The following is a 15,955-nucleotide window of genomic DNA, read 5'->3' on the forward strand; positions in this document are numbered from 1 at the left end:
TAACAGTGGGTCATAAAACCGAAGGGAGAGATGGTTACATCCTTTATGATGCAGGGTAGACATTACATTAGGGTCCCATTTCTATCTTAAAGGATGGGGGCGGTGGCTAGCTTACCGCAGAGCCTGAGTGAATTGGGGGGTATATGGCCCCCCCTTGAACAGGGCCAGTCCTTTATCTTTCTCTTTCTCAGCGCTGACTGAGGCTCTGAAGGCTAGGAGGGCCTTTTCTTTTCTTTTTTGTTTTTTTGTTTTTTTTTTTGGTTTTTTGGGCCACACCCGTTTGACGCTCAGGGGTTACTCCTGGCTATGAGCTCAGAAATCGCCCCTGGCTTGGGGAGACCATATGGGACGCCGGGGGATCGAACCGCGGTCCGTCCTACGCTAGCGCTTGTAAGGCAGACACCTTACCTCTAGCGCCACCTTCCCAGCCCCAGGAGGGCCTTTTCTGCTTGAGATTGCTTGTCTTTGGCTTGAAACAGCCTTAACAGGGCCACTTAGTTTTTATGAAGAACTTAAAACTTAAAGCAGGGGCCGGAGAGATAGCATGGAGGTAAGGCGTTTGCCTCTCATGCAGGAGGTCATCGGTTCGAATCCCGGCATCCCATATATGGTCCTCCCGTGCCTGCCAGGAGCAATTTCTGAGCCTGGAGCCAGGAATAACCCCTGAGCACTGCCGGGTGTGACCCAAAAACCACAAAAAAAAAAAAAAAAAAAAACTTAAAGCAAAGCTGCACTTAAAAAAGAACTCCTGGGGCCGGGTAGGTGGCGCTGGAGGTAAGGTGACTGCCTTGCAAGCGCTAGCCAAGGAAGGACCGCGGTTCGATCCCCTGGCGTCCCATATGGTCCCCCCAAGCCAGGGGCGATTTCTGAGCACATAGCCAGGAGTAACCCCTGAGCGTCAAATGGGTGTGGCCCAAAAAACAAAAACAAAAACAAAAAAAAAAGAACTCCTTATAGGGAAAACTCCTTTCCTTTTCAGAAACCACCAGGAACAGATGACTGGATGAAGGAATGAGGGCATCCAGACACAATGGCTTTTTCTTGGCTATGGAGAAAGATGAGATGCAATTTGCTGCTATGTGGATGATCTGGAGAGTGTTAGTATCAGGCTTCATGAATTTAGTCCTAAGGAAAAGGACAGACACAGAATGTCATTCTCATCCATGAGCTATAAAGGAACCTAGAAGGAAGGGTTGGGGGCTGGAGAGAATAGCATAGAGGTAAGGCATTTGCCTTGCATGCAGAAGGACGGTGGTTCAAATCCTGACATCCCCCAAGGCTACCAAGAGCGATTTCTTTTTTTGTTTTTTGTTTTTTTGGGTCACACCCGGCGGTGCTCAGGGGTTACTCCTGGCTGTCTGCTCAGAAATAGCTCCTGGCAGGCACGGGGTACCATATGGGACACCGGGATTTGAACCAACTACCTTTGGTCCTGGATCGCCTGCTTGCAAGGCAAACACCGCTGTGCTATCTCTCCGGGCCCCAACTCCTTGCTTTTAACATTTAGTTCTTTAGTATTTACTTCCAAGATGCCACACTGACCAAATTTCTCTTGCCTCTTGGTCGGGTGTGACCCTCCCAAAATAGAAGGAAGGGTTGGACCAAAAGCACAATGCAAATGTTCTTCCCTCTGACCCAACTCCTTGCTTTTAACATTTGTTCTTTCCTATTTACTTCCAAGATGCCACATTGACCAAATTTCTCTTGCCTCTTGGGTTGCAACTAACATTCCAGCCAACTCTGCTGAATTTTCTGGGAGGTTTTCTAAGTCACAGAGTCGTTTCTGCTTTCTTATTCTGCCCCCTCTACCAACTCTACCTCCACTTCCCACCCCCAACTCCAGTCTCTCTGTGGGATACCAAGGGCTTTTAGGCTCAAAGAAGTTCTGTGATGGATGAGCCCTCAATTAGCATACCCCCCAGGGTTCCTGGGTGCCTGCCACCACCACATGGGGTGCTGGGGATACAGATGCAAATCAAATGCTACCCTGCCCCCTCCTCCCTCACCCCTTACCCCAACTTCTGGTTCTTGAGGATCTAGCACCAACTTACTTATTCACCAATTGTCACTTTCTTTCTTTAGGTTTGGGGTGCACAACTCCAGGAATGCTCAGGTTGACTGGAAAACTCTAGGATTTGTGCTCAGAGGTCATTCCTTAAGTTAAATGTGTGAAAGGTACAGCTGGGTGTATCCACTCCTCAAAAGGGTCAAGTGATTCATTGAGTCCTTCACAAAGCAAACCATTTATTTTTTCCTTCCTTCCTTCCTTCCTTCCTTCCTTCCTTCCTTCCTTCCTTCCTTCCTTCCTTCCTTCCTTCCTTCCTTCCTTCCTCCCTCCCTCCTCCCTCCCTCCCCTCCCTCCCTCCCTCCCTCCCTTCTTTATACTTATTTCGTTACCTTGTTTGGGAGCCACATATAGGGGTGCTCAGGGGCCACTCCTGGCAGGCTCGGGGGACCATATGGGATGCTAAGGATCAAACCTAACCGGCCAGCTGCGTGCAAGGCAAACACCCTACACACTATATGGTCACCTCATTCCCTGGGATGAACTTCTAAAGATTCATCACCAAACCTACAACTCTGAATTGGATTTGTTATAATCCTTGTGTGGATAAAAATAGGATGCTTTTATTATTAAAATGAAAAATATTCCCTTGATTGATTTTGATCTTAACAAAAATATATTTTGTACAGTGAGTAGAAAAATCAATAAAGCCTTTTTTTTTTTGGGCCACACCCGGCGGTGCTCAGGGGTTACTCCTGGCTGTCTGCTCAGAAATAGCTCCCGGCAGGCAAGGGGGACCATATGGGACACCGGGATTCGAATCAACCTCCTTTGGTTCTGGATCGGCTGCTTGTGCTATCTCTCCAGGCCCAAAGCCCATTTTTTGTTATGCGAATGAGTCTTTTCAAATTCCGCTTTTAATTTACTTGGCTGGCATTGCCACCTAGTGGAGGGATAGTAGAAAAATTCTTCCTGGAATTAAGTGAATGTTCAATAAATAAATCACTCTGAATAAGGTCGTGTCCATTCTGAAACTGAACAGAACAGACCGTTTCTGGAACATTTTTGTTGGTGTAACATTTGCTCAGGAGAAATGAGTGTTTAGCTTAGCATGAAGTCCATGGAGAATTTCAATTGGGAAAAGTTCAAGCTTTCATTTTCTTGTTTTGGTTTTGGGCCACACCTGGCAGCAATCAAGGATTGCTCCTGTCTCTTTGCTCAGAAATCTCTCCTGGCAGGCTTGGGGGACCTTTTGGGATGCCAAAGATTGAACCCAGTTCAACCTTGGGCAAGGCAAACGCCCTACCTGCTGTGCTATCACTCTGGCCTCAAAAGTTCAAGCTTTCTTTGAAAAATAAAAAGGCAAACCTGGCAGTACTCTTTTAGCTTTGTGCTCAGGGATCACTCTTGACTGGCTCAGGGGGTCATATGATGTAGTAAAACAGATTAATTATGAAGTTCTGGGGTGTTGAATCAAATAAATAAGGATGGGGCTGGATGGCGATGGATTTCTCTTTGCCATCCCAGGCTACGTGGCTCCGCAACCCCATTCAGCCGGCGGGTCCCAGGCCCAGGTGAATGGCGTAATGAAGACTCACTCACAGGCAGGCTTCAGGAACCATCAACTTTATTCATGCCCTATTCACCACATGTGTGTGGCCTACTCATAACCTTTCAAGCACTAGTTATTCTTGGCCCTGCATCTTAAACTCCTTTCAGCCATCTTCTCTTTGGGCTCCATGCTGGTCAAAGACCAGAACACAGAGGCCCAAAAGCCAGAGCGCCCAGCAGCGCAGAAAGGGCCCGAATCCCCTTGGTCCAAGGCTTATCTAACTTTTCCAAGACCCCTCCCAGGAATGGGCCGGGTCTTGCAGGTAAGATCACACCTAATATCCGGTTCCCAAGACCCCTCCCAGAAATGGGTGGGTCTTAGGTATCTACACCAAATTCAGGGTCTCAGGTACACTACACTGGGGTACCAGGGATGGTTCAGCTGCATGCAACTCAAGTGCTTTACCCCCTGCATTATGGTGTTCCCCAAATCCTTCTTTCTGATTAAAAAAAAAAAATTCTGGGGGCCGGGTAGGTGGCGCTGGAGGTAAGGTGTCTGCCTTGCAAGCGCTAGCCAAGGAAGGACCGCGGTTCGATCCCCCGGCGTCCCATATGGTCCCCCCAAGCCAGGGGCGATTTCTGAGCACATAGCCAGGAGTAACCCCTGAGCGTCAAACGGGTGTGGCCCAAAAACCAAAAAAAAAAAAAAAAAAAAAAAAAAAATTCTGAGTCCAGAGAAATAGCACAGTGGTAGGGCATTTGCCTTGCATGCAGACAAACCAGGGTGGATGATGATTCAAATCTCAGCATTCCATATGGTTTTCCGAGCCTGCCAGGAGCGATTTTGGAGCACAGAGCCAGGAGTAACCCCTGAGCGCTGCCGGGTATGGCCCAAAAACAAAAACAAGAACAACAACAACAACAAAACACCCTAAAACCAAACAAACACTGTCATTTAATCAAGGAAGAAGAAACTAGACCTTTTGTCCTGTAGAATTTCTTGAATTTTGGATTTAGTTGCTGGCATCCCCTGGTGTTTTCTCAGTCCCCAAGTATTTCCTTAAAGTAGCAAAAATTCCAAATTGAATTCATATTTAATTTGGGGGCAAGAGTACTTCACAGGTAGTCCATTTATCTTCTGAGGGGGGGGCCACATCCAGCGGCACTCCTCCTGATATTGCATTCAGAAAGCACTCCTGGCAGACTCGGGGGACCATATGGAATGTCAAGGATCGAACCTGGGTCTATCTCAGATCAGCCACGTGAAGGCAAATGCCCTACTGCCATGCTATTGCTCAGGCCAGATCCATTTATCTTGAAAGAGATTTCACTGGGGGTGCGAGAAAGGGCAGGTCAGTATGACATACAGAGCACTTTTCTCAGCTGAGGCTTCACCTGGGCCCTCCTGGGCACTTTCCCACACTTAGTGTCCAGTGTAATTTCCCATGGATTGTTCTAGGCCTTTGTGAGATCAACTAGACCCAGATGAATGACCTGACAGCCTTTGAGCAAACTGACTTTGTCTCTGGGGCTTGAAACAATCAGCCCCACCCCAGGGAGACAGGAACACAGTCTGCTTTAAAACAAGGTGCTTTTAATAAAGAGAAATGAGTAATACTTTTAAAAAAAGACTAAAAATAAAACAAGGTTCTATTGACATCTGTTTGGGGCCACACCTAGGTGTACTTAGGGCTTATGCCTGGCTCTGTGCTGGGGATCACTCCTAGCATGCTAGGGCCTGTAGGGTTTGTCCTTAGGAAAATGAAGTGTTTCTTTTCTTTCTTTCTTTCTTTCTTTCTTTCTTTCTTTCTTTCTTTCTTTCTTTCTTTCTTTCTTTCTTTCTTTCTTTCTTTCTTTCTTTCTTTTCTTTCTTTATTTGTTTCTTTATTTCTTTCTTTCTTTCTTTCTTTCTTTCTTTCTTTCTTTCTTCCTTCCTTCCTTCCTTCCTTTCTTCCTTCCTCCCTTCCTCCCTCCTCCTTCCTTCCTTCCTTCCTTCTTCCTTCCTTCCCTCGCTCCCTCCCTCCCCCCTCCCTTCCTTCCTTCCTTCCTTTCTTTTTCTTTCTTATTTTTGGGCCACACCCGGTGGTGCTCAGGGGTTACTCCTGGCAGTCTGCTCAGAAATAACCACCTTAGGTCCTGGATCGGCTGCTTGCAAGGCAAACACCGCTGTGCTATCTCTCCAGGCCCAGGAAAATGAAGTGTTTCTGTGGAAGCCAAGTAACAACACACCTCAAAGTCACTGGAGCAGCACTTTCAGGCTCCTGCTGAGTCAACTCCATTAACATGTTTTTCCTATTGATGCTATTGATGTTTGAGAGGTGAATGTGCAGGCCGAGGTTACCAGCTTCCCAGACATTTCCCAGTCTCCCCACTCTCTCCTTGAGAAAACACACTTAACACACTCCCTGAAGGAGAGGCCTCTGGCCCCTAGAAGGTAGATTTCTATTTTTTGTGTGTGTGGTTTTTGGGTCACACCCCGCAGCATTCAGGGGTTACTCCTGGCTCTATGCTCAGAAATGGCTCCTGGCAGGCTCAGGGGACCATATGGGATGCTGGGATTCGAACCACCGACCTTCTGATTGCAAGGCAAATGTCTTATCTCCATGCTATCTCTCCGACCCCAAAGGTAGATTTCTAGCACATTTCACAGTGAAGATTTGCAGCAAATTCCACGGGTAAAAGGCCCCAGGGCCCACCCTGTACTGGTCTAGTTCTCAACTGGGAGAGGGGGTGGTCCCGAGAGAGAATGTAGCTGTTTAAATTAAATATTCTCTCTTTTGCAATTCTGGGGATCAAATCCTGGGCTTTAGACTTATAGAATCCCACTTCTATAGAATTTTTATTTCTGGTAGGGGTGGGAATACCCAGTTTTACTCAGGGTTTACTTCTGACTCTGTATTCAGAGATCATCACTTCTGATGGTTCTTGGGAGGCTATCTGGGGTGCTGGAGATCAAACCTAAGTTGGCCACATGCTAGTCAAATGCTCTACTGTGAGAACCAAAGTCCCTGGGACGTAGGTCAAAGGTGGTCCCAAGCCCTCAGTAAAGCCGCTGTAAAATATTTTTTCACTCTACAACTTCCCCATAGGCAGAGGTGTTAGCCTAAAGGTAAGACCCCAAAATGTATCCTATAAAGGGTAGGATTCCCCCAGTCAACTGAAATAGAGAAAGTTGATGGGTCCGAATATTCCACCAGATAAGGACCCCCTGACACGATGTTGAGTCAGCAATAGGTTGAGACATCAACCCTAAGTATGATGTGATTTCTGTTCAAGTGGATAAAATGCTTGCATTATTGTATTATCCAATGAAATACTTGAGTGGTTGAAGTCTGAAAACTCTATATAAACTGCTTGCAGATTTAACTCGGGGTCCTTGTCAAGACTCCCTTGGTTGAATGAGACTTGGACCTCAGCTAGCTGAATAAACTCCCTTTTGCATCTTGCATTATCAGGGGTGGTCATTGACTCTCAGCGTTGACTTGGATGTCAACTCGAACCTAACACTACCTGCTATACAATAAATAGCTCCAGTCTCCTTCTGCTGAATTCTATTCTTTGGGGGGTGGCCACACCTAGCGGCAGTCAGGGGTTACTCCTGGCTCTGCGCTCAGAAATCGCCCCCGGCTTGGGGGACCATATGGGATGCCAGGGGATCAAACCGTGGTCCATCCTAGGTTAGTGTATGGAAGGCAAACGCCCTACTGCCTGCATCACTGCTCTGGCCCCATCTTCCTTGATAGGTTTCTGTCCTGGTTGAAGCGGAGCCTGATTTTGAAGTTATACATGCTAAAAGAGGATTAAAAAATTATTTGGCTTTCAGGATGCCTTTCGTTGGTTTTGGGCTCCTGATATGAACTTTTGTTGACTTTTCTCAGGCTCCTGGGCTCTTGAAGTTTTCTCTTAGTGCACACACGTCTGCCTCGTTCAAACTGTGGGCTCTAGTCTTTCTCAGGTCTGTTCCCCTGTAGAGTCCAGACTGAGGAGGTGTTTTTTTTTGGGGGGGCGGGGGGAATAGGTACTACCTACCTTCACCTTCCTTCAGCTTCATTTCCCAGCTCCATTCTGACATCCTTTATGTAAAATGAAGTTCCCCTATTTGAAGATCCCCTGAAGTAGGAACTGCTTAGCATTGCAGTTCCAAAGAAAAAGAAGTTGAATGAAATGATGGAAAAGGAAAGGATGACACAAAAGTATCAGAACTGCTAAGCAGGGGTCGGAGTGATGATGCAAGCAGTAAGGCATCTGCCTTGCACGTACTTGCCTAGGACGGATCGCAGTTCAATCCCCCAGCATCCCAGATGGTTCCCCAAACCAGGAGCGATTTCTGAGCGCATAGCCAGGAGTAACCCTTGAGCGTCACCGTGTGTGGCCCAAAAAAACAAAAACAAAAACAAAAAAAGAAAAGAAACCAAACTGCTAAGCAATTGCTTTTCACATCTCACTCTGTAGGGAAAAGCTCACAGTGGAGAAGAGTGGAAAGGAAAGCTGAGAAGCTATATGATAATGATATTGTTTCAGTCTTTGAAACACACCTGGCCAATGCTCAGGGATTACTCTGGGCGGGCTGGGCTCTGAGGAACATATGGGATGCTGGGGATTAATCAGGGGTGGCTGCATGCAAGGCAAACACTAAGGTCTGAGCACTGCCGGGTATGGCCCCCAAACCACAGAGTATAACTACCTCAGCAGGCTATGAGAGGCTGCAGTGCTGAAAGGTCCTATATGATAGTTTAGATAGAGCAACATTTTTCGGGGTAGGGGTTGCCCCCTCGTGGTAGTAGTCAGGGCTGATTCCTGGTTCTGTGTTCAGGGATCACTCCTGGCTGACTCAGGGGGCTGTATGGGATGCTAGGGATTGAACTGGGTACTGGATTTGTCACCTGCAAATCAAGTGTCTTGCCTGCGGTACTACTGCTCTGGCCCCAGGCTAAAGCAATTTTGTTCCTCTGGAATATGATATAGAAATTAGCTATCTTTTTCATTTTGGGGACAGGCACAGTAGGCAGTACTCAGGCGTTACTCCTGGTTCTGCACTCAGGAATTCCTCTTAAATCTTTTTTTTGTTTTGTTTGTTTGTTATCAGGCCACAGCCCTTCAGAAATTACTCCTGGCATGGCTGGGGGTTGGCCTTGCACACTGCAAACTAGGGTTTGATCTCTGACATCCATAGGGTCTTCCAAGCCTACCAGGAGTAATTTTTTTTTGTTGTTGTTGTTGTTTTGGTCACACCCAGACACGTTCAGGGGTTACTCCTGGCTCTATGCTCAGAAGTTGCTCCTGTCATGCTCAGGGGACCAGATGGGATGCCGGGATTCAAACCACCGACCTTCTGCATGAAAGGCAAATGCCTTACCTCCATGCTATCTCTCTCTCTCTTTTTTTTTTTTTTTTTATGGAACTCTTCACAAATTTGCATGTCTTCCTTGCATAGGGACCATGCTAATCTTCTCTGTATCGTTCCAATTTTAGTATATGTGCTGCCGAAGAGAGCACAATTTTTTTTTGTTTGTTTTTGGGTCACACCCGGCAGTGCTCAGGGGTACTCCTGGCTCTACGCTCAGAAATCGTTCCTGGCAGGCTCAGGGGACCATATGGGATACCCAGATTCGAACCACCAAACTTCTGCATGAAAGGCGAATGCCTTATCTCCATGTTATCTCTCCTGTCCCAGTTTTTTTTTTTTTGGGGGGTGGAGGAGGGTTCACACCCGGCAGCGCTCAGGCATTACTCCTGACTGCACATAATTTCTTTTCTTTTTGGGGAGGGGTTGGGTCATACCCAGTGATGCTCAGGGGTTACTCCTGGCTATGCGCTCAGAAATTGCTCCTGGCTCAGGGGACCATATGGGATACCAGAGATGGAACCTAGGTCTGTCCTGGGTCAGCCACGTGCAAGGCAAACACCTTACCACTGTCCAATCACTCCAGTCCCTGCCAGGAGTAATTTCTGAGTAACCCCTTTGAGTAACCTTTGAGTAACCCCTGAGTACCACTGGATGTGGCCCCCAAACAAAAAACCAGAAACAATATTTTACATTGTTTCTGTACTACAACTATTATATCTGGTCACATATTTTACCTTACAAAGTATTTCAACAGAAGACCAGCCGCATTCCAAGGGCTTATTGCTTATGGCACTGGTGCTTAGTTGCCAGACTGGATACACAGAAACAGATTTGAATTAATTTTGATATTTAAACTAGCTGCTCATTTTGTACGCAAAGCAAAGGGATCTGATCTGAGCTACTGCCCAGACTCTGGCTTCACCAATAAAATTTCCCTTTTGTGTGTTATTGGGGGTTGGGGGAAATATACCCTTGGTCGTAGCATACTTTAGGTGTGGTCAGCACTGGTGACTGAGGCACCAGGGATCCCAAACAGTAAATAGGACCCCACTTCTGCATCACGCTGGCAAGGAAGGCAGTTCTAGACTGAAAGGCAGTATGATTCCTTGATGCAGAGCTAATTTCTGCACAGAAGGGCCTCAAAAACAGCTTTTTTAAAATTGCTTTTGGGAGGGCCTGGAGAGATAGCACAGTGGCGTTTGCCTTGCAAGCAGCCGATCCAGGACCAAAGGTGGTTGGTTCGAATCCCGGTGTCCCATAGGGTCCCCCGTGCCTGCCAGGAGCTATTTCTGAGCAGACAGCCAGGAGTAACCCCTGAGCACTGCCGGGTGTGGCCCCAAAACAAACAAACAAAAAAAATTGCTTTTGGGACACACCCAGCCAAGCTTAGAGCTTACTCCTGGGAATGTTCACAGGGACACATCCAGTGCCAGGAATGAGACCCCGGGTCGGCCTTGTGCAGGGCAAGGTTACTCCCTCCAGCCCAGAAAGCACTTTTTTTTTTTGTTTGTTTTGCTCTTGGGCCACATCTGGCTATGCTCAAGGGTTACTCCTGACTCAGGGGACCATATAGGGTGCTGAGAATCAAACCTGGTTTTGGCCACAATATGGCCAACACCCTACCAGTTGTACTCTGGTACACACCTGCACACCTGGTTCTGCACTCAAGAATTACTCCTGGGGCCAGGGAAATAGCTTGGAGGTAAGGTGTTTGCCTTGCATGCAGAAAGTAGGTGGTTCGAATCCCGGCAACCCATATGGCCGCGAGCCTGCCAGGAGTGATTTCTGAGCATAGAGCCAGGAGTAGCCCCTGAGCGCTGCTGGGTGTGACCCAACAACCAAAAAAAAAAAAACAAAAAAAAAATTACTCCTGATGGAATTGCATCTGAGGCCCGTGACCTGGAATGCATTCTGGAATGCTGAGAATCTGAGAATCAAACCTGGGTTGGCTGTGTGCAAGGCAAGCATCTGGTCCACAGTACTATCGCTCCAGCCCATAAAGCACTTTTTAAAAATTTTGTTTTGTTTTGTGTTTTGTTTTTGCGTTACACCCGGCAGTGCTCAGGGGTTACCCCTGGCTTTAAACTCAGATATCGCTTCTGGCAGGCATCGCGGGACCATATGTGATGCCGGGATTTGAATCACCGTCCTTCTGCATGAAAGGCAAATGCCTTACCTCCAAGCCCCATTTTTTTTTCTTTTTTTGTGGTTTTTTGGCCACACCTGGTGGCGCTCAGAGGTTACTCCTGGCTATCTGCTCAGAAATAGTTCCTGGCAGGCATGGAGGACTATATGGGACACCGGGATTCAAACCAACCACCTTAGGTCCTGAGTCAGCTGCATGCAGGGTAAACGCTGCTGTGCTCTCTCTCCAGCCCCAATTTTTTAAAATTTTATTTTGTTTTAATAACTTTGCTTTCTCTCATCCTGAAACAAATATATTATGATCAGTTATGTCAACTATGTGATATTTTCTTTATATAAATTACATAAATTTTATTTTGTATTTTTTTGGGTCACACCCAGCAACAGTCAGGGGTTACTTCAGGCTGTGCGCTCAGAAATCGCTCCTGGCAGGACCAAATGGGAGGCTGGGAATCAAACCTGGTTATGTCCTGGGTCGGCCATGTGCAAGACAAACGCTCTACCGCTGTCCTATCACTCTGGCCCTTAAAAAGCACTTTTAAAAACATTTCTTAGGGCCCGGAGAGATAGCACAGCGGCGTTAGCCTTGCAAGCAGCCGATCCAGGACCAAAGGTGGTTGGTTCGAATCCCGATGTCCCAGATGGTCCCCCGTGCCTGCCAGGAGCTATTTCTGAGCAGATAGCCAGGAGTAACCCCTGAGCACTGCTGGGTGTGGCCCAAACAAACCAAAAAAAAAAAAACAAAAAAAAAAGTTTCTTAAAACAGTGCTGGGCAAGGGGATAGCATAGAATGGCTATAAGCAATACGCCCTTGAAATGTGTCTGGTCTTTGTTAAAATGCTCTATTAGGGTAGAGCAATAGCACAGCGGTATATCGGTATATCGTGTGCAAAGGATGGTGATTCGCATCTTGGGATCCCAAGCCTGCCAGGAGCGCCTTCTGAGCGCAGAGCCATGAGTAACCCCTGAGCGCTGCCCGGTGTGACTCGAAAAGAAAAATGTTCTATTCGATAAAATATATTACCAAGAGCACAGATGTAGTACAGAAACACTGTAAAATACTGTTTTTGTTTGTTTTTGGGCTACACTCACCGGTGTGGTGTTCATGGCTCACACTCATGGTTCTACACTCAAAAGTGGCTTCTGGCAGTCTAGGGAGACTGTGGGATGCTGGAGATCGAACCCAAGTTGACTGTGTGCAAGGCCGAACCCCAAGACTGCCAGGAGCAATGTCTGAACGTGGAACCAGGAGTCAGTGCTGAGGGCAGCCCACCCCCACCCCCAAAAAAAACACACTAAAAACAAAAACAAAAAGTACTAGACATGGTCAGTCGATTCTTTCTTCCCTCTAAGAATTAATCCCATGTCAAGTTAGGAAATGGGAAAACACACTATCTATGGCAGATGTAAACAAAAGATCGGGCAAGTCTCCAGTGAACTCATACATTCTCTGGCCACAAGGAAATGTGAGAATTTGCGGACCAACAAGATTACAAAAAAAATAAATAAAGAAAAATAAAGAAAAGAAAAAAGAGCCAGCCAATATATTACTAAAGTCTTCCCACTCCTTCCTATCACAGGGACATTAAGTCCTGGCGCCTATAGGTGGTGCATAGTAGGAGCCCAGTGAAAACTTGCAGGAGGGATCCCGAACTCTCAAAGCACCGAAACAGAATCCAATCAAAATACTTTTGAGTCGATGCAAAAAAGTCCTTAAAACCAGTGAAACCCCTCCCCCCAAAATAAATCCCTTCCTTCTTGGGGCTGGAGCGGTGGTACAAGTGTTAGGGCATTTGCCTTGCACGCCACTGACCCAGGACGGACTTGGGTTCGATCCCAGGTGTCCCATAAGGTCCCCCCCAAGCCAGGAGCGATTTCTCCCCCCCCCCAGGAGCGATTTCTAAGCGCAAAGCCAGGAGTAACTCTTGAGCGTCACCGTATGTGGGCCCAAAACCCAAAACCCCAAACAAACAAAAACCAGAGAGCTCACGAAAACGAGAACTTGACCAGAACTATGTAGACATGATTTCTCCTCCCAAGGTTCAGTTCAGTCCTGTTGGGTGGGACGAACCCTTTACCTGCTGCTAAATTTCCTACCCCAAAGCCTCAACCGCTTCTAGATAGGGGCAGAATCCAGGGGAAACGGTTTTATTTTATTTTCTGGCTTTTTGGGTCCCACCCGGCCGGCCACGCTCGGGGGTTCCTCCTGGCAATGGGCTCAGAAATCGCTCCTGGCAGGCTGGGGGGACCAGATGGGAATGCCGGAACTCGAATCACCGTCCTTTTGCATACAAGGCAAACGGCCTACCTCCATACTATCTCTCCGGCCTTTATTTTTTTGGGGACACACCCAGCAGCGCCCAGGATTTACTCAGAAATCGCTCCTGGCATGCTCGGGGGACCCTATGGGACGCCGGGATTCGAACCACCATCCTTCTGCATGCAAGGCAAACGCCTTACTTCCATGCTATCTCTCCGGCCCCAAGAATCCAGGAGGAAAGAAACTGACAGGTCGAAATCCTGGGGAAATTGATAGGTCGGGCGGGGGCCAAAGGTCCCGGGAAGGCTGCCAGGTGCGCCTAGTGCGCAGGCGCGGGGAGGGGGCGTGGCCTCTAAGGGCGGTGCAGGAGGCGATTGGACGAATTCGACTAACCCCTCCCCTCCGTCGACGTCAGAGGTCACGTGGGCGTGTGAGCCCGCGAGCGGGGAGTCACTTCTCGACTGCTCACTCAATCTCGCGGCTGTGGGTCTCCTGAGGAGGTCGGTCACAGGCACCGCGCTCGCTCCTCGGAGTGGCCGTTCCTTCCCGTCCAGTCCAGTCGCAGCGTAAGTGAGAGGAGCGGCGCCGGAGGTGAGAGACAGCTCGGGGCGAGGCCCGGCTTTCACTGGTCTAAGGCGAGACTGAAGCTCGGGGAAGACGCTTCCCGGGCTCCGCCGGGCGGTGGAGACGCAGAGCGCGCGGAGCCTTCCTATTGGCCGAGCCGCTTTTGGCGCGCTTCGCGTCCGCGCTTCCTATTGGTCGGCGGGGGATGGCGGCTTCCGGGCGTCGCGCGACGCGATTGGTTGATTCGCGCGCGCTGCCTCCGATCCGCCCGCCCCTCCCTCCCCGGGCTGGTCGTTGGGCCTCGGGGTCCCTGGCGGGTAAATTTCACGTCAAGTAATTGGTCCGACTAATTAACCTAATTCGAATAATTAATTAACATAATTAATTAACCAGTTAATCAATCTATTAAATCAACGTGATTGGTTTAATTTTTGTTAAAGCAGTCAAATCAGTCCATTTTGATGAATTCATCTTAATTACATCGATCGATTCGTTTTGATCGAATTAGTGCCATTAATTTCATTCGGATTGGATCCATTTAACCAGTTTTGATCAATTTTAATTAAATAGATCGATTTTGATTAAGTCAGTGCCATTAATCGTATTTTGATTGAATCGATCAATTTAATCAGTTGTGATTACGTTAATTGATCTTAATTAAATCAATTAATTCATTTTTTATTAAATTGATGTGGTTGGTTTTATTTAGAGTAAAATAATGACAAATTTTTAATTGATTGAATCGCCCCTGGCAGGCTCGGAGGACCCAGATGGGATGCTGGGGATCGAACCCCGGTCCCACCGCTGTGCTGTATGGTTCCGGCCCCCCCCTGGTGGGGGGTAATTTTGTTTAATTAATTAATTAATTAATTTGGTGCCATGTCCGGCGGTGTTGAGGAGTTCCCCCTGCCTCTGCAATCAGAAATCGCTTCTGGCAGGCTTTGGGGGACTTTATGGGATGCTAGGGATCGAACTCCGAGTCCAGTTGCTGTGCTATGGCGCCCGCCCCCGGGTAGGGGGTAATTTTATTTTATTAATTAATTTGGGGCCGTGCCCGGCGGTGTTGAGGAGTTCCTCTTGGCTTCTGCAATAAGAAATCGCTTCTGGAAGGCTTTGGGGGACCCTATGGGACTCTGGGGATCCAACCCGAATCCAACTGCTGTGCTGTGGTTCCGGCCCCCACCCCCACCCCCGGGTGGGGGCTAATTTTAGTCTCGTTGGATCTGTGATCCATGTCTTTTAGGTGCAAAAGCACATTTTACCATCCCAAGCCCCATTTCTCCTGCCTAGGATGTCACTGGCCAGGCCCTTGGCCAGGCAGGCCCTTGGGTCCATTCGTTTCTCTCTACTGGCTTGTGCAAGATCGAAAATGATCGCAGGAATCCAGTCCAGGCTTCCAGAGCAGTGACAGGACCCCAGCAGCACCTGTGGGGCAGGATCTTGTGGGAGGGATGGGTTGGTCTGTCCCCCCACATCACCCCGTGGCAAGTGTTTCTCCATGGAGGTCAGAGGCCAGATGCCAGATGAGTTTGGTCACAGGTCATCCCTTGTCCCCACCTTTTCCTCCCTTCCCTCGGGGTCTGGGCTTTCACTGGTGCAGAAACACTTGCGACAACTGTCACTACTCCTGCCATCTCCATTGATTGTCTCTCAAACATGCCTTTTTTTGTGTGTGTGTGTGGTTTTTGGGTCACACCCAGCAGTGCTCAGGGGTTACTCCTGGCTTCATGCTCAGAAATTGCTCCTGGCAGGCACAGGGAACCATATGGGACAGAGGGATTCAAACCGATGACCTTCTGCATGAAAGGCATAGCTACTTTCAGCAACAATAAGCATAGGCTTTTATATTCAGATGCAAATTCTCCTTTTGAGTTTTTGATTTAATTCAGTTTTCTGAGTCACACCAGGTGTGGTACTTAGGGTTTATGTGCTTCTGACTCCTAGCTGTTTATGGGATTAAACCCAGGTTGGCTGCATGCAAGGCAAGTGCCGTGCCTTCTGTACTATTGCTTTAGTCCCTGATTTTGAGTTATTTAAAACATTTTTGATGTATTTAACATCTTTTGTGCTTTATTACGTTCAT

The 15,955-nt window shown here is 47.9% G+C and overlaps 1 non-coding gene across 1 annotated transcript; it reads right to left on the bottom strand.

The window, feature by feature from the left end:
- Positions 1-8,945: 8,945 nt before the first annotated feature.
- Positions 8,946-9,052, bottom strand: LOC125996757 (U6 spliceosomal RNA). Its single transcript, XR_007491438.1, has one exon. It is a non-coding gene; the product is annotated as a U6 spliceosomal RNA (small nuclear RNA).
- Positions 9,053-15,955: the final 6,903 nt, after the last annotated feature.

This window comes from Suncus etruscus, chromosome 18 (genome assembly GCF_024139225.1).
Source record: "Suncus etruscus isolate mSunEtr1 chromosome 18, mSunEtr1.pri.cur, whole genome shotgun sequence".
Lineage (NCBI taxonomy): Eukaryota > Metazoa > Chordata > Mammalia > Eulipotyphla > Soricidae > Suncus > Suncus etruscus.